General features: G+C 45.0%; 1 long non-coding RNA gene across 1 annotated transcript; it reads left to right on the top strand.

Moving 5' to 3' along the window:
• The first annotated feature begins 2,365 nt into the window (after positions 1 to 2,365).
• On the top strand, positions 2,366 to 14,836 carry LOC141423382 (uncharacterized). Its single transcript, XR_012448194.1, has 7 exons — positions 2,366 to 2,542; positions 2,740 to 2,859; positions 7,300 to 7,402; positions 8,329 to 8,404; positions 9,700 to 9,898; positions 10,838 to 12,809; positions 13,755 to 14,836. It is a non-coding gene; the product is annotated as an uncharacterized lncRNA (long non-coding RNA).
• Positions 14,837 to 17,966: the final 3,130 nt, after the last annotated feature.

Here is a 17,966-nt window from a genome sequence, read left to right on the forward strand (position 1 = left end):
CATCTAATCACAAATGTAGTGATGCACAGATGAAACCCACAGAAATTTCAGGTGTTCAGAGTTCTTGGGCCCACTCTGAAAATGAAAGCACAGGTGGACTCCAGCAGCAGAGGTTGGAAAGATTTTTATTTGTAGAGAAGAGAAGAGAAAGGCTGCATGGGGGCATGCAGGGGGACCTGGAAACTTGTGGTCCTGTTGATCAGGTTGGAGATGGGGTTTTTGTATCCTTTTTGTATTGCCTGAGGGCAGAGATGTCTCTCAGGTGCCAAAAGAAGTTTCCTGGGAAGGAGAGGTGTCTCCTTGACCACTTTTGGAACCTCCTGCAGTCTGTCCTTCAGTAGTTTCAAGGTAGAATAGGTGGACCTAAGTCAAGCAGAGCCCTATATCACTCCTAGACTTCAGCTATACTGAGGCTCAGCTTTTTTCACTAAACCCCTCCCGTGCAGGGAGCTTTGTTACTTTACAACAAACTTTGTGCTTGCTTTACTCTTACCTCCTGGTCTGGTGTCTTCAATTATCTACTTTACCAGGACAGGAACTCAGGATCAGCAATCCAGTAACAGATTGACAGAGAAGGTAAAGAGAAAAAGTAAGACTGGGTTGGGCTTTGTGGCTCATGGTTATAATCCTAGTTACTCAGGAGGGAAGGAAGCATAAATAGGATGATCGGGTCTAGTGGTCCAGGCTGACCTGGGCATAAACAGGAGATCCTATCTGAAAAATAATCAAGGCTAAAAAGGGCTTGGGGGTATGGTCCAGGCAGAGTACCTGCCTAGCAAGCACAAGGCCCTGAATTCAAATTCCAGTACAGAGAGGGGAGAAAGAAAGAAACAGAGAGAAAGAGAGAGAGAGAGAGAGAGAGAGAGAGAGAGAGAGACTGGAAAGGGGAATGATGTAGAAAACAAAAATAAAATCAACCAATCCAGAAAATCCTGTTCATAAATGCAGAAAGGAAACAGTTTTATTATTGAATAACATAAAGTCAGACTGTGAACCACAATCTGCTGAGACTCCAGACAGAAAGGAAGCTCCCTTTTTATGTAGTGGAGCAGGTTCAACCATGTTCTCAAGATTATGGTAATCTGTTCTCTTGGAAGAGGATTCAATATTGTTTGCTATACTTTTTTTTTTTTTTGTAGTTCATCTTAATTTCACCTGGTACTTGGGGACCATCTATGCTTGTTACTTGCTTTATCTGGGGGGTACAGTTTGGAGCAAGGCACTTAATCTAAACTTCCTGTGAAGGGGAGGTAGGTACATTATCTTACATACTATTTGCATTTCAAAGAGATGGCTTTTAGGAAAAACGTTCTTAAATTGCAAAGCTGACAAGATTCTTAGTTTTTCAAAACATTTATACACGTCATAGAGCCATGTAATTAACTAGATTTCCCAGGGAAGTACTCTGAAGTGAGGAAGGACAAGGTCTAGTTCTCTTTCGGCGACAGGAAAAAGTTCAATTTACCATTACGATTTAAACGTTCTTCCTATGAGCTAGGCGTGTTTTGCAGAACCCTAAGTGGTGTGTTGCAAAAGGTACCAGAGTAGTCCGGTTTTTAATTGTGTGAAATCAAGGTAAATTCTAAGATGGAATCACTTTGGAGAATGGGGGGTGGGGGGAGGGAGAGGGAGACAGAGAACTCTAAAATGGAGCCTAGAGACCAGGGGACAAGCTACATTGAGCTGCGATCTGCCTTCAGCTGTAACTATGTTGTCCCATTGGCTATGGACTGGCAGACTTTGAGACTTGCCTGCACCAGTTCTTGTGGGTTTTTTCCTTTTTAAACCCAAGCCCTTTGCTCTCTTCTTCAGAACGCTCTGTGTTCCGAACCCGTGTCTCCGGAATTGCAATTCCTAAGACCTCACTTAAAGCCTGGATATTGATTACCGACGTACAACCAGGACGTTAGGACGTTTGGCCGGAGAGCCAAACCCCAGCCTGAGTAATGCTTCCAACCTCCGGGAACCGGACGAGAGTTTGTCAGTGCTTTTGAAGACTTCGACAGGGGCAAAACATACTGGACTAAAGGAGCGACAGTTGTTGCAGATAATAGCCCTACTGAGACTGTGGGTTTGCCGGGCTAGTCTCCTCCTCAAGTAAAACGGGGATGACCAAAGGGGTGCGCGGCAGCACGAAGTCAAACTACAGGATGTGATCGTTAAGTAGGGTGCATCGTTAACGGAGCTTTAAAAGTACAAGCACTGTCGCTCCGCTAGGAGAAGAAAAGCTAAGCCGAGGCTGCTCGGCCACACCGCGCCACAAACCGCAAACACCTTCACCGCGTTAGACCCCACGACCCGGAAGCGTCGCCGGATGTTCTCCCAGAGGCTTCTGGGTAGTGTAGTTTTCTCGGGGGATGGCCGCAGGACAGCGAATAGCGAATTCTCGGAGCCGGAGTCTTTCATGATGGATCTTTTAAGAAAAGAGGAGGGGACGCTGTCTCCACGGTAGCCATTGCTCTGATAAATTAACTGTTGCCCGATCCCTACGCGGCTCGGCGACGGCAATGGGGAGCCGCCGCCTGCGAGCGTTCTGGCGTAGGTCAGTGGCGATGGCTGGAGGGACCCGTCTTGCTGTCCCTGGTGAGCGAGGCCCTCATCGGTCCTTGGCCTCTGTGACCTTGGGACGCCGGGTGGAGTGTGGCTAGGGGAATGCGGGCAGGGGGCGAGGGGACAGGGTGTGACGCTGGGACCGCTTAGGCAGGCAGGCAGGCTCCAGATGTCTCATTCTTGGTGCAGGGGGCGCGGCGATGGGAGTGACCATTCAGGAATCCCGAGTTGCTGGGAGCGACCTGGACCTTCCATCCCTGACTGGGGCGAGAATGACCTGGAACTCTGATTTCTTTTTTTTTGAAGAAGGTAGGGTTATTCTTGGCCAAACATCTTCCGAATAGGAAGGATGCTCCAGTCACGCCTCCCCGGCTTTTAGTTGGTCTGTGGGGATGTGTCCAGCCAGGGTCAGATAGACAAACATCCCTTGTGATGGGGGCGGAGGTGGGATCGCCGCTAGGGCCTGTGTCCCAGGGTATTTTTTGGCTTGGGGAGGATTTGTTTGGGTCCTGTATCTCTGAATGGTTTGCATCTCCAGGGCTGATCGTGAATGTCAAGGTTTTTGTTTGTGGTTGATGGGGCTGGACAGGTCGAAAGTAGTGATTGGATGTGGGTGGGAGGGAGGGAAGCTCAGATCTTGATGTGCCTTGGTGTGTTGAGGTGGGAGAGGGGAGTGGATGAAAGTGATCCTGGCTTTATCAGGTATCCATGAGGGGAGGGGGTGGTCTTGGGAGTGTGTCTTGGGTCTGGAGTCCCTGGGGTTTTTGGGGGTTGGGGAGGTTTGATCTCTAGTGTTGGTGGACCCCACCACTGTGGCCTAAATGTAGGCAGGTTTTTGATTTGTGGTATGTCTGTTCTCTGGGCCTGTTGTCTCAGGGATTGTCATGTGGCAGGTGACTGCTCTGCTTTGAGGCAAAAATTCCAGGTTTGGGTGTAATGTGGGTGTCTAGTTTGGTTGATTTCCCCTTTCTTTGTCTCTTTCTCCTCACATGTTTGGAGCCAAACCTTAGATTTGGGAGTATAAGGAGTATAAGGAGGCTAGGTAGGGTGGGAACATCTGAAAGCTGACTATCCAAATCACTTCCAGCATCTGATGGACCTGGAAATTAAAATATTAGGTTTAATGATTTTGGTGCAGTGAACCCCAACAAATTAATTACCAGATTCAACGTTAGTTAACTCATGGCCAATATTGTTTCATGTACACCCTCTCAGCCTTGTGTGTGGGCATGCTTTGAGAATTGTGAGAATCTACAAGGCTTGGCTCACTGTTGACATTACCTCTGATTTAGCTGCCTAAGGGTCTAGCACTCCATAGCTGGAGTTCAAATGTAGGCAGTTTCTAGCTTTGTCAGTTGAGCAAAATATGTAACTGTGCTTCAGTTTATCACAAGACCTAAGTCATGGAGCTTCTGAGAGAGAAAGCTTATTTGGTGTCTGGAATTGTCTGGTAGATAGAGTTTAGGAAGTGTTAACTATTACTAATAATTACAACTTGAGGCCCACAGACATTGAAAGGAGGAATATGTAACAGCATCCCAATAGAGCAGGTTGTATTCTGATGCCCACACCTGCCTCTGTCTTCCAGAAGCTGTCTTTGTTCTCTGACAGATCGGAGGTTTTTTTTTTTTTTTTAAAAAAGGAAGAGGAGCCCCCTCATTTTAAACTTGAGGCTTTTTCCTCTGGTGTCTGGGGGCCAGGAGATAGTCCTGAAGCTCATGCTGCCTGTTTATCCTTCTTGGATCCATACCCACCAGGAAAGGACTTTTTGTAGAGAAAGGGAGGACTTCTGAGCTTCTGGCAATGTACTTTCAGTAGGTGCCACTTACCTTTTCTCTTCTAGTGCCTTCTGTGTTTCATTTCCTTTGTTCACCTGACATCAATGTCCCATTGATACTGGATTGTTGTTTCCCAAGTTCGTGTCCTGGCATAGCTGATGACTGACCATTTGAGGCTCAAGGCCTCTCTTATTTCCTCAGGATACCAGGGCTGTTTTAAGGATAAGGGTCTGGCCAGGGAATATTACCTCAGACTTTTGCTCTTATCCAAGTTCCCAGCATCCCTGCCCCAACAACATTTCATTGTGACTGGTGGATGCCCAGGGCTTTGTCAGCTGCTGTGAAAACAGAAGTGATGGTATATAAGTTACTTTAGTGTTGCTGTGACCAAAATACCTAATAGAAACAACTTAAAGGAGAAAAGATTTATTTTGGCTCATGGTTTCAGAGAATTCAGTCCATAATTGCTTAGATGGAACATTATGATGCAGGGAGCATGTGACCAAGGCTTCTCTTTACTTGTTGGTTGGTGGGAAGCAGAGAGTATGACAGGAAAGGCCCAGGGATGACCTACCCTCAAGGACCTGCTCCCAGTGACCTACTTTCTTCACCTAGGCCCTACCTCCTAAAGTTTCCAGAACCTCCCAAAATAGTGCTACCAGCTGGGAGCTTAGACTTTAACACAATAGATTGGGGGGGACATTTAATATTCAAACCATAACAGATGGTAACCACCATTGATTGGGCAGTTATCCTGTGCTAGACACTGGGTTCTACAGTCACCACAGTATTTTATTCCCTCCACAGTTTGAAAGTTAGGAATCAGATTTCCTGTTTTATAGAAGTGGCATGGCACAGAGGTTAAGAACTTGTACCTGTGTGATGTGACAGGGCCAGGTAAAATTGAAATTTAGAGCTTCTTTGATTATCAGCATTCTGTAGCTCTTTTTGTGCTGTTGGTTTTCTCCTGGTTATTATCCCAGCCTGTTCTCTGAGTGTAGGACTGTGTCCTTCATTTTTGTATTCTAGGCACAGCCATAGATCTTTGAACATTGATGTCCCAATCAGTAGTAAGGACTAGGGCTGGAAAGGAGCTAAAAGTATACGATGGAGAAATAGCAGCCTCTTCAACAAAAACTGCTGGGAAAACTGGTTAGCAGTCTGCAAAAAACTGAAACTAGATCCATGTATATCACCCTATACCAAGATTAACTCAAAATGGATCAAGGATCTTAATATCAGACCCCAAACTCTTAAGTTGATACAAGAAAGAGTAGGAAATACTCTGGAGTTAGTAGGTATAGGTAAGAACTTTCTCAATGAAACCCCAGCAGCACAGCAACTAAAAGATAGCATAGATAAATGGGACCTCATAAAACTAAAAAGCTTCTGTTCATCAGAAGAAATGGTCTCTAAACTGAAGAGAACACCCACAGAGTGGGAGAAAATATTTGCCAACTATACATCAGACAAAGGACTGATAACCAGAATATACAGGGAACTTAAAAAACTAAATTCTCCCAAAACTAATGAACCAATAAAGAAATGGGCAAGTGAACTAAACAGAACTTTCTCAAAAGAAGAAATTCAAATGGCCAGAAAACACATGAAAAAATGCTCACCATCTCTAGCAATAAAGGAAATGCAAATTAAAACCACACTAAGATTCCACCTCACCCCTGTTAGAATAGCCATCATCAGCACCACCACCAACAACAGGTGTTGGCGAGGATGCGGGGAAAATGGAACCTTCTTACACTGTTGGTGGGAATGTAGACTAGTACAACCACTCTGGAAAAAAATTTGGAGGCTACTTAAAAAGCTGGACATCGATCTACCATTTGATCCAGCAATACCACTCTTGGGGATATACCCAAAAGACTGTTACTCCAGAGGCACCTGCACATCCATGTTTATTGCGGCACTATTCACAATAGCCAAGTTATGGAAACAGCCAAGATGCCCCAGCACTGACGAATGGATTAAGAAAATGTGGTATCTATACACAATGGAATTTTATGCAGCCATGAAGAAGAACGAAATGTTATCATTCGCTGGTAAATGGATGGAACTGGAGAACATCATTCTGAGTGAGGTTAGCCTGGCACAAAAGACCAAAAATCGTATGTTCTCCCTCATATGTGGACATTAGATCAAGGGCAAACACAACAAGGGGATTGGACTATGAGCACATGATAAAAGCGAGAGCACACAAGGAAGGGGTGAGGATAGGTAAGACACCTAAAAAACTAGCTAGCATTTGTTGCCCTTAATGCAGAGAAACTAAAGCAGATACCTTAAAGCAACTGAGGCCAATAGGAAAAGGGGAACAGGTACTAGAGAAAAGGTTAGATCAAAAAGAATTAACCTAGAAGGTAACACCCACGCACAGGAAATCAATGTGAGTCAATGCCCTGTATAGCTATCCTTATCTCAACCAGCAAAAACCCTTGTTCCTTCCTATTATTGCTTATACTCTCTCTTCAACAAAATTAGAGATAAGGGCAAAATAGTTTCTGCTGGGTATTGGCGGGGGGGAGAGGGAGGGGGCGGAGTGGGTGGTAAGGGAGGGGGTGGGGGCAGGGGGGAGAAATGAACCAAACCTTGTATGCACATATGTATAATAAAAGAAAATTGAAAAACAAAAAAAAAAGGACTAGGGCTGGGTAAGGGTGGATTTATGAACTTGGGACCTTGTAGTAGCATGCTTTACTGTTCATGAAATATCAAATATCCTGGTATTCCTCCTATTGTGGCCCCTTCTTATAGGTATATGTCTTACCCTGTTGAATTCAGGAGTGGCCATGTGACTTGATTTGCCAGTGAACTTTGGGTGAGAAGAATTTCTGGGTAGATTTTTTTTTTTTTTCAGTACTAGGGTTTGAATTTAGGGCTTTGTGCTTGCTAGGCAGGTGCTGTACCACTGGAGCCACACTTCTAACCCTTTTTGCTCTGGCTGTTTTGAACACAGGGTCTCACTTCTTGCCCAGGCTGGCCTGGAGCTACATCTTCCTGATCTCAGCCTTCTGCATAGCTTGAGATGACAGGCGCAGGCGACCACACTGGGCTTCTGGGTAGGATTTTTAAGAGCTATCTTTCCTCTCCCTCTACCATGTCTTCTGGCCATTTTCCAAATAGAGGCTGTGCTGTTAGTCTCAGTCCTGGAGCGAAGATGCCTTTGAGCACAATTCCAGTTGACAGATGACAGGGATGGAGGCCGAGTAAGGAATAAAACATTTTATCAAGCTACTGAAAGTTTGGGAGGTGTTTGTTACTACAGAACAACTTGACCCATCTTGACCATTCTTCACCTTACTGTGAGAGTTCTCTCTTCTTCAGAGGGAGCTTTGGATGCAGTCTTCATGCTTTTTTGCTTTTTCATTTAGTCATTTGTTTGGTAGGTATTATAAGAAATGGTGAAGGAAAAGGGGTTTAGAATGAGAATTTTGGATTCTAGGATTGGCCCTAATACTTGGTAGATCTGCTATCTCAGGGACAAATAAACTATAGTCAAGCCGGCACTGGTGGCTCACACATGTAATCCTAACTACTTGGGAGGATTATGGTTTGAGGCCAGCCCTGGAAGAACCCCATCTCCAAGAATAACCAGAGCAAAATGGACTAGAGGTGTGGCTCAAGTGGTAGAGTGCCTGCTCAGCAAGTGTGAACCTCTGAGTTCAAACCCACGCAAAGTAAATAAATAAATAAATGAATAAACCAAATTCATAGTGCCTCAGGTTCGTCCTCTGTAAGATGGAAAGGTGAACATTACCTACCTATTGGTTGTGTTGAAAAGAGTAATGGAACCCTGTGCCTGGTATAGCACCTGCTTCATGAATGTTAGCTATGGATACCAGTACTGCCAGGAGGAAGAAGTCTTCTTTACTAGCTAGGGCTAAGCTGTGCTGCAGTAGAACATGGACCCCAAGTCTCTGTGATGCACATAGTAATCTAACCTCAAGCCCAATCTCTTTTCTCCTTTTTTTTTTTTTTTTTGTAGATTGTAACTCTGCACCATGACCTTTCACAGTAAAACCGATGTGTCTTTTGGAAAGATGCTATTCTCAGAATAAGAGGTGATGGAATCATGCAATGCCTAGAAGTAGCCCTGTCATTTTCACTCCCATTTCCTTGTCCAAGGCAAAGGCTAAGCCTGGTATTAGGGGAAAGGAAGGAGAGTGCTTTTATAGAGAAACAAATAGTCTGGGTGCCGATGGCTCATGCCTGTAATCCTTGCTACTCAGGAGGATTCTGGTTTGAAGCCAGTCTGGGCAAATAGTTCACAAGACCCTATCTCAAAAAATTCATCATGGAATGGGCTGGTGGAGTGGCTCAAGGTGTAGGCCCCGAGTTCAAACCCCAGTATGGCAAAAAAAAAAAAAAAAAGAGAGAGAAACAAATAACTGGGAATGGTAATAAAATCTATCACAAAGGCCTGTTTTGTTCAAATCTCTAGGATTAGCAAAATGACAGAGGTGCATTTCTTCTTACAAGAAGCTCACATTCTACTAAAGGTTGTATAAATAGCAGAATTGCACTAAGATATGACTAAGGTGAGAAGTTTCCCAGAAGCTCAAGTTGGACATAGTAGGAAGTATTATCTGGGCTTGTGGGGTCGGAGAAAGAGACCCAGGATGCCTCGGGAACCACAGCCAGCCTCAGAGGGTACTGGGTGCAGGAGGGCCATGCTCACTTGGGCTGAGATCCTGGACAAAGTGTCGGAGGAGCTTCTGAAAGTGGCATGGCTTCTAATACCACCTGCCCTCTTTAGGACCACATGGATGGAGGACTTTGGCTTGGGCCGTGAGGAGCCACAAATTCATGTCTCTGACAAGGTCATTTGGCACACACATACAGAAACGGAAGGTGGGGGTTATCTTTACAGAGCATTACAAGACCTACAGCTCCCTTTGAAGAAGGACTTAGTTTAGACCCCCTAAAGCCCAGAAGATTAGGAACACAGAGGATTAAATACAGATACAACCTTGGGCCATAGGAGTCAGAAACTGAGCTGCATGCCTTGAGCGATCTGGAAGGAGACATTCAGAGGCTCTTTCTCCATGGGCATTTTACTCTACTTTTCTACTCCTGAACTCAGTTTCCAAGTAACAGAGCCTGATCCAAGCCATGGTGTTTGAATCTGAGATGACAGGTGGAGGAAGTTAGAAATCTTAAAAGGTAAGAGAGAATGGCAGTGGAGATTGAGGGCTCATAGGCTGGAAAGGAATGGATGTGGACAGTCAGGGAACCACTGTAGATGGAAACTGTCAAATGACAGGGTATGAGAGGACAGGGTCCCTGATGAAGAGGCTTAGGCTTAGGATCTATGGTAAAGATCCCAGCAGTGTTACATTGCTTTTCCATCCCACAGGTCCTGGATATATGGAAACAAGATGGGTTTTTACAATTAAGGTTGGATGAAGTCACCCTAACAGCAGAAACCCATCTCGAAATGAAGTAACATCTCCCTGGCCCTCTGGTGGAATTTTAAGGCCTACCCATGATCTCTCTGCCCTGGAGAGAATGAAGGAATATAGGAATGGATATTTTGCCTTCAAAGAATGAGGAAGGTAAGGAGACCCTGGACAAATCTGATTCAGAATCATATGAGAGAAGATGAGAAATGTCGAGGGGGACGTGAAGAAAGGACCAAGTCTCTAGCTTTACACAAGAATGTTTTTAAGGTCACAGCCAAGTAAAGTGGATACCTCCTCCATCCTAAGGCTAAGATCTACTCTGGAAGCATCATGGGAGGTCTAGTGTCTTACAGCTTGTTTTTCTTCCGTTAGGTTTGCCTTCTTTGGTTTGTTTTTAATTTTTCCCCTTTACTAGGATTTGAAGTCGGAGCTTTGCACTTGTTAGGCAAGTGCTCTCAGCCCAGGTTTTCCTTCTAAGGTTATTGACTGGCTCCAGGAAAAAGGAGGAAAAGCCCCAAATACTGGTAAGCTGGGGTTACATTTTCCCCCAGAATTGCTGACTCGTTTAGAGAAAAGAATAGACATGTATTCTTCTTCTTGGGAAGGGAGAAAGCAGTCACCATTTAGGCAGATGAGGAAAGCATTAGGGGGCCTTATCGAACATAGTTGTTAAAATATGTAGGCAAAAGGGACAGAGATTTTACAAATTCCATTTTACAAATTCCATCCAGGGGAGAGAACTCTCATTTTCTCTCTCCCTCTCTCTCTCCAGTACTGAGGATTGAACCCAGGGCCTTGAGAATGCTAGGCAAATGCTCTATCACTGAAGCTGTTTTTCTCCTATTCTCTAAATCTTCATCATCCTCTGATACCCAGCACAAGCCCTATATCTGTGTTGGTTGTTTTTCTTTTCCAGCCCTTCTTCTGTTCTTCCATCTCTGAATCTGTCCATTATGAATCAATCCTTGAGGTCACTGTCCTGAACACTGCTTATGGTTTTCAAATCGATGTACAAATTGTTTCTCCAAAACCTTGAAATCTTAAGGTTTTGAGAGCCTGGAATTTGTTTTGTGTCAATTACATACCTTACAGATTTTAACACAAAGCCAGAGATGTAGCAAGGCCCAGAAGAACTTAAATGGAGAATGCTGTACTCTGAAATGAAATGGATCAACTTCTCATGTATCCAGACGTTCCCATGCCAGGAAACTGTTGTGCTCCTCGCACGGGGGAACTTGGTGACATTTATTTTCTGCTTATTTTTGATGCTAGTTACATTCAGTGATGTGGCTATGATATTCCCAGAGGCAGAATGGAAGGGACTGAACTCTGAGCAGGAGAATCTATACCAAAAAGTGATGCTTTTGGTGTAGATTTTGGAATCTGCTCTTAGGTGAGGCTGTATTCTTTTCCTTTCCTTCACTAATTTAGTAGAGATTTATTGGTCACCTACTTATACCCAGGAAAATGTTGTAGAACACATTAGTGAGCGAAATAGTAATTCCTGTCCCCATCAGGCTTCCTTTCAGTGTAAGGTGACAGATGACAAACAAAAGGCTTCCCATATAGGGATATTATTGTATAGTATGTTAAAAGGTGATAATTACTTTGTAGTAAAAAATAATAAGATAATAGCTGGGAGTAGTGGCTTACAGCTTGTAATCCTAGAACTTGGGAGGCAGAGGCAGGAGGCTCTCCATTTCAAAAAGCCTGGGCTGTATAGCAGGTTCAAGGCCAGCCTGGGCTACATAGTGAGACCTTGTCTCCAAAACAAAACAAGAAAGATAAAAAGATAAAGTAGGATCAATGGCATTGATTGTGATAGAGTGGATGGCAGAATTTTGAAATTGGATATTTGAAATCAAGGAAGTAGCATTTGACTAAAGACTTAATGTGGCTTAGATGACTTTAGTAAAAGGAAAAGGCTAACTATGATTGCAGCTGTTCACAGAGTAGACTGCTGCTTGAAAGGCTCCTAGTCTGAAGTTGATGTGTTTGGATTGCAATAGAAAATGTAATGTGTAAAAATGGAATGTAAAGGCGATAGTGGTGGGAAGCAAATTGTATTGTATAAATATTATCAATTCCAGGTGCAGCAGTAGACATTGTCATCCTAAGATGAGGCAGAAGAGCTCAGCAGGTCCACTTATGGCTGCTCTAACTGAAAACTTTCTTTCTTCAGCAGAACCAGAATGAGAACTCTCCCTTATTGCTCCTTCCTCCTGGCTTTCACCCCTCAGAGCTCCCCAGACAACATGTGCTCCAGATTGCCCCAGAATCAGATACAGAAAATCTCTTCCATCCAGGGGAGTCCAGCCCAGAGCATCAGATGTTGCAAGATCAGCATTATTGTGATTGAAGCTGCTGGAGTGAGAACACAAGTCAAAAAAGAGAAGACAGCTTCAAACTCTTGTGTGTGACGACACAGCAGAGAGACCTGAAGGACAGTTGTTTGACAGGCTATTCCAAGGACAGTCAGCAAGTCCTAGAAAAGGCAACATAGTGATAGAAATAGAGCTTCACTCAGCCTGCAGAATAAATCTTGTGCAACAGACAAAGGGTTGCAGGCATTAGAAACCTTGAGAGCAGTCAGCTGTAGAGAGTGTGAGCTAGACTGTAGCTGGAAGCCAAACTTCATTGCAAATTCCACAACTCTGTAAGGCAAGAAGCCCTGTGTTTATAGTTACTGTGGGTGAAGCTTTAAAGATAAATCTGCTCTTGCCAGACACACTTGATGGAGAAGTCTAAGTGTGTGGTGAGTGTGGCAGAGGCTTCAGCCAGATGGCAGTCCTTATTAATCACCAGAGGACATACATGGGGGGAAGCCATCTTGAGTGCAGCACGTGAAGCTCAAGCTTTAGCCAGAGTTCCAACCTCAGCAGACATCAGAGAACACATTCAGAAGAGAAGACTGTTTTATTCAGGGCGTGAGGGCAAAGCTGTCTTAGAAATAAGTCATCCTCAATGGACATCAGTGGGCTCCCTCAGGAGAAGCTGTGCATTTGTAGTGAGCGTGGGTGAGCCAGAAGTCATCCTTCTTCAGACACCAGAGGACACCGCGCAGGTGAGAAACCCTATGTGTGCCTGGCATGTGGCCTTAGTGATCAGGTGACCCTCAGAACAACACAGTAGAAGTCTGAAGTTTGTAGGGAGTGTAAGTGAGGCTTGAGACACAAGTCAGCCCTCCTCATACGTGAAGGGCACATTTAGGAGAGAAGCCCCACAAGTGCACTGAGTGCGGGCAAAGCTTTAGCTGGAAATCGCACCTCTTTGTCCCCCAAGGACACAGTCTGGGGAGAAGCAAGTGTGGGCACGGCAGCAATCAAGCAAGACTTGAGCAGTCAGTCAAACCTCATCTTACCTCGGTGAGACACACAGGACGTGGTCTGTGTGTGGAGTAGGTGTGATGTTCTTGTTAGGCACTGGAGGACACATTCAGGTGGAGTTTGTGAGTGCACAGTGTGGGTGACTCTGTTACTTCATTGTGCACAAGAGGATACACTTAGGGGAAAAGATTTGTGTGTACAGGGACTGTGGGTGAGGCATTATCAATGAGTCAACTCTTGGAACTCCCAGTGACAGCCGTGAGGGAGAAGTGTCTTGTGTTCAGGTGCTGGCAAGCATAAGCTAAAGAATGAACAGTTAGCACATGAGGGCCTAGCACATGTGGCATGTGCCACAGGGAGACTCCGTGTGGGCCTTCCAGGTGCCTTTTCAAGGCCATACTTCGGCTGCTGGTGAGAAAATGGTTGCTCCTCTCTGCCTGTTCTAGCCACAGGGCACTGCAGGACTCAGGGCTCCTGACCAATGGTGGTTGATGTCAGGAGATAAAATCCTACTCCTTGACTCATTGGGACAATTCCTAAGAGTCGCTCAAGATCCAGAGGACCCCTTGAGATTGAATGGTCTCTCAGTTGCAAAGCCATTGCAGGTCAGCTGTCTCTCTTTCTGCTTAGTCCTGCCCCCTTTCCCTAGCAAACCCTAATTCTCTATCTCATTGACTCTCTAGGGAACCTCATCTAAGTCATCCTCTGTTTGTAAGGATTGTGGGTGAGCTTCGACCATCGCCCCTCAGCAAACACCAGAGTATGCAGAAAAGAAACTCCATGGGCCTGGGGGGAATGGACAAGGACTTGGGAAAGAGGCCTCCCTCCTCTGAGAACAGCTTTTTGGGAGAAGCAATATTTGGACAAGGATTGAAAGCGTGAGATGCCTTAACAATAAGCTAAACCTCAGCTGACAAACGTGTTTGTCATGTGCAGGGAGAAGGCCTGTGTGGTAGGCTGTGGGTGGAGCTTTACCCTGATGTCCTACCCCAGCGGACTTGAGAGGGCAGACTTGCCTCCAGCTGCCACTAATCGCTGTTCATCCACCTCCCATCCTCTGAATGAGGGTTGGATGGCAGTAACAATTAAACAGACATTTCCTCAATTTTTTTGAAATCAGATGAAATAGAAAAAGCAGGATTGTTTGTTTGTTTGTTTGCGGTACTGGGGTTTGAACACAGGGCCTAGCACTATGCTATGCAGGTGCTCTACCACTTGAGCTATGCCCCCAGCCCTTTTTGCTTTAGTTAATTTTTCTTGTAGGGTCTCATATTTTTTGTTGGGTCTCACCTTAGAACAAAATCTTCCTACCTATGGCCTCCTTTGTAGCTGAGACTGGAGGTTTGCACCATCATGCCTGGCTTATTGATTGAGATGGGATCTCACTAACTTTTTGCTGGTGCTGGCCTCCAACTCCGATTCTCCTGACCTCCATCTCTCAAGTAGCTGGGATTACAGGTCTAAGCCCCTAAGGCCTCCCTGCCTCTAGCCAAAAGTAGGCATTCTTTAAGTAATAAAAGAGTGATAGGCTTACTTTCCTTTTGTGCACTAGTTCTTTCCCACTGTTTGCTGCCCTTTTGTTCTAGTCACATTCTCTAATAAGTTCAGGCTGTGTACCTCAGTCAACCATCTGATTGTCAAGGCACAAGGGATTCAAGTCCACACCCCCAGTATCCTGCATGGAGTCAACCCTTGAGAATCAAGGTCATAGTTTTCTTGGAGAATCTGGCTCTTGGCATGGGACAAAGTGATGAGGTTCTGGAGACAGGCCAGCTGCAGGGGGTGGGGTGGGGTGGGGATTTCTGCTGGCCTCTGGTGGTGGACTGCTCTTCTCCCAACTGATTACCTGCTGGCTTCTGTGAAAGCTCCCTTTCTTGAGTGTCCTTTCTATCTTGTCTGTCAGGTTTCTTTCCTGATTCCTTCTCTACCTTGTTGAAGGATGTCTGTTCCTCAATGAATGGTCTGTTCACATTCTCCAGTTCCAGGAACTCTAGCCACAGTCCCTCTGCAGCCTTCTGGATTCCAAGGGCATTCCAGATTCCAGGGGTAGGTCCTTTTCCCAGTCCCAAAGTGTTCTTCAGCCATAAGTCAGTGCTTTGGGCCTTCTGGCCACTTCTGCAGTCAACAATGTAGCTAAATACCCCTAAATGCTTCTCCAATACCATGTCCCCTAAGTTCCCAAATCTTAGGATCCAATCCTGCAAATGACATGCCCACTTCAGGTCTCTAATGACTGTTTCAAGACAAGCTTGTCAATATCCACCCCCACCCTCCACACACCTCATGGTTTTTCAGACCAAGGATCTGCCCTTTAGCCATACCCTTTTCTAATCTGCCCTCAGAACCCAAATTGCTTAGATTTTTTAAAAGTTTTTATTTTATTTTTGAAACTGCTCAGATTTTTGACAACTCTGCATGCCCTGGCTCTCTGGCTCTGACTTCTTTTGGGGTCAGTAATTGTTCACTGGAGAGGGGCTGCCTAGGCTCCAGCAAATTCATTTGCCCAATTGGAGTTTGCCAGGTCCACAAAATGGTATAAGACTTGACAATTCCAGAAAAAACATGTGTGAATGGTATGTTTGGCAGCTGGGTAACTAGGGGGAAAGGAACAGCTGAGGATCAGGTGAACCTGTCTCTATTCCCATTCTGACTCTGCCACCATGGGCGGCTGACTCTTGTCTCTAAGCTTCCATGTCTTCACCTACAGGTTAACAGGACGACAGAACAGAGATGGTGTGAAAAGGACAATGCTCCAAGGTAGTAGTTTTCCTTTCTGTGTTTGAAGAACATCAAGGAGACTAGTGACTGGAGGCTGACCAATGAGCAGAATGAAGGTTGAAGGAGATGAGGTTGGGGAGGAGCGCAGGCTGCATTTTGTCCCACGTGTACTGGGGTCATTGGGAAGTGGACAGTAGGGCCATGACATCATCCGATATAATCTGGTACATTTTAGAAGGATCCCCGTAGCTGCTTTGAGAACAAGGGAGGATGCAAAGACATGACTTAGAGGCTTGTTCATAACCCAAGCTAGAGATAATGGTGACTAAGACTAGGGTGGTGGCAGTGGATCAAGTGACAACAGTCGATTTGAGACAATCTGAAAAAGAAAGAAAAAGAAAAGACAATCTGAATGTGGGAGTCCATAGGAATTACTGATGGATTATTATGGGAGAGAAAAAGAGGTATTAAGTATGCTTCAAGTGTGTCCTTTGTTCTTTGTTTTGTTTGTTTTTGGTAGCACTGGTGTTTGAATTCAGGGTCTCATGCTTGTCAGCTAGGTGTGTGTTACCACTTGAGCCATGCTCTCAGCCCTTTTTTGCTTTAGTTATTTTTTGAATAGGGGCTCATATTTTTGCATGGGCTGGCCTTGGACTATAATCCTCCTACCTACACTTCCTGCATAGCTGGGACAACAGGTTTGAACGACCATGCCTAGATTATTTGTTGAGTTGGGGTATTGCTAACTTTTTCCCCAAGCTGGCCTCAAATTGCAATCCTCTCCATTTCTGCCTTCTGAGTAGCTGGGATTATAGGCTTGAGCCACCATGCTTGACCTTGTTCTTTGTTTTTTAACTCAAAAAACTTCTGCGATGAGGAAGTCTGATGGTTTGAGGAAGAAGAATGAATAGGACCAGTAATTCAGTTTTCAAATGTGAAATTTAGTGTACATAGCAGGCAGGTGGCTGGATATAAAAGGCCATGAGTTAGAAAAGACCATAGTTAGAGGAATAAATTAGAAAGTCCTGGGAGTATAAGTAATAATTAAGTCATGGGACTGCATGAGACTGATTCATTAATTCATTGGCCAAATACAGAGTCTTTTGTGATAAGCTGTGTTCTAGGCATTACACCAGTAAGTAATATACAAAGAAAAGTTCATGCCCTCATGGAGCTCACATTCTAATGGGGAGAGGAAAATAATTAATAAAGATATACAGGAATCCTGCCTTGTCCGAGGTTGTGCTTTTTGTGATTTGAGTTACCAGTGGTCACTCACAGTCTGAAAATATTAAATGGAAAATTCCAGCAATAGTCAATTCATACTTTTTTTTTCTTTGAGACAGGTTCTCACTATATAGCTCAGGCTGGCCTTGAAGTCATGAGCCTCTTGCTTCAGCCTCCAGGGTGCTGGGATTACAGGTGTGCACCACCATTTTTGACAGTTCATTTAAAAGTCATTCCTGACTTTTAAATTGTGCACCATTCTGATCTGCATTATGAAATATTATGCCTTTCTGCTCTGTCCTGCCTGGGACCTGAGCCATCCCTTTGTCCAGCGGATCTGCATTGTCTGTGCTGCCCACCTGTTAGTCACTTAACTATGTGAGTTATCAGATGGACTGTCACAGCATTGCAGTGCTTGTCTTCAAGTGGCCCTTATTTTACTTAACAATGGCCCTAAAGCCCAAAGTAGTGATGTTGATTGCTGTGCCAGCGTGCTTCCTTTAAGTGGAAAGGTGAACGTTTATCACAGGTTTTGTGTGTGTGTGTGAACAATGTAGCATATATAGGTTTTGGTACAATCTGCAATTTCAGTTAGCCGCTGGGAGTCTTGGACCATATTCCCATGGGATAAAGCATGTTAGATAGCAATCAACATTATGAAGAAAAATAAGCAGAAATGGGGTCGTGAGGTGGGGGGAAGGTTGCGGTTTTATTCAGGATGATCAGGGAAATTCTCTCTGGGAAAATGTAATTTCAGCTTACATGAAGGAGGTGAGGGCAAGACATGTACACGTACTTGGCGGACTAGCATCCCAGGCAGGAGCAAAAGCAAATGCCCTGTGCCGAGGCGGGAGCTCATCAGCGGCACTGAGGAGGAGGAAACCATGGAGCGGAGGAGGTCAGGAGCCAGAGGTGATCGGAGGGAGGAGGGGTGAGCGCATCCAGAGCCG

This window comes from Castor canadensis, chromosome 5 (genome assembly GCF_047511655.1).
Source record: "Castor canadensis chromosome 5, mCasCan1.hap1v2, whole genome shotgun sequence".
NCBI lineage: Eukaryota > Metazoa > Chordata > Mammalia > Rodentia > Castoridae > Castor > Castor canadensis.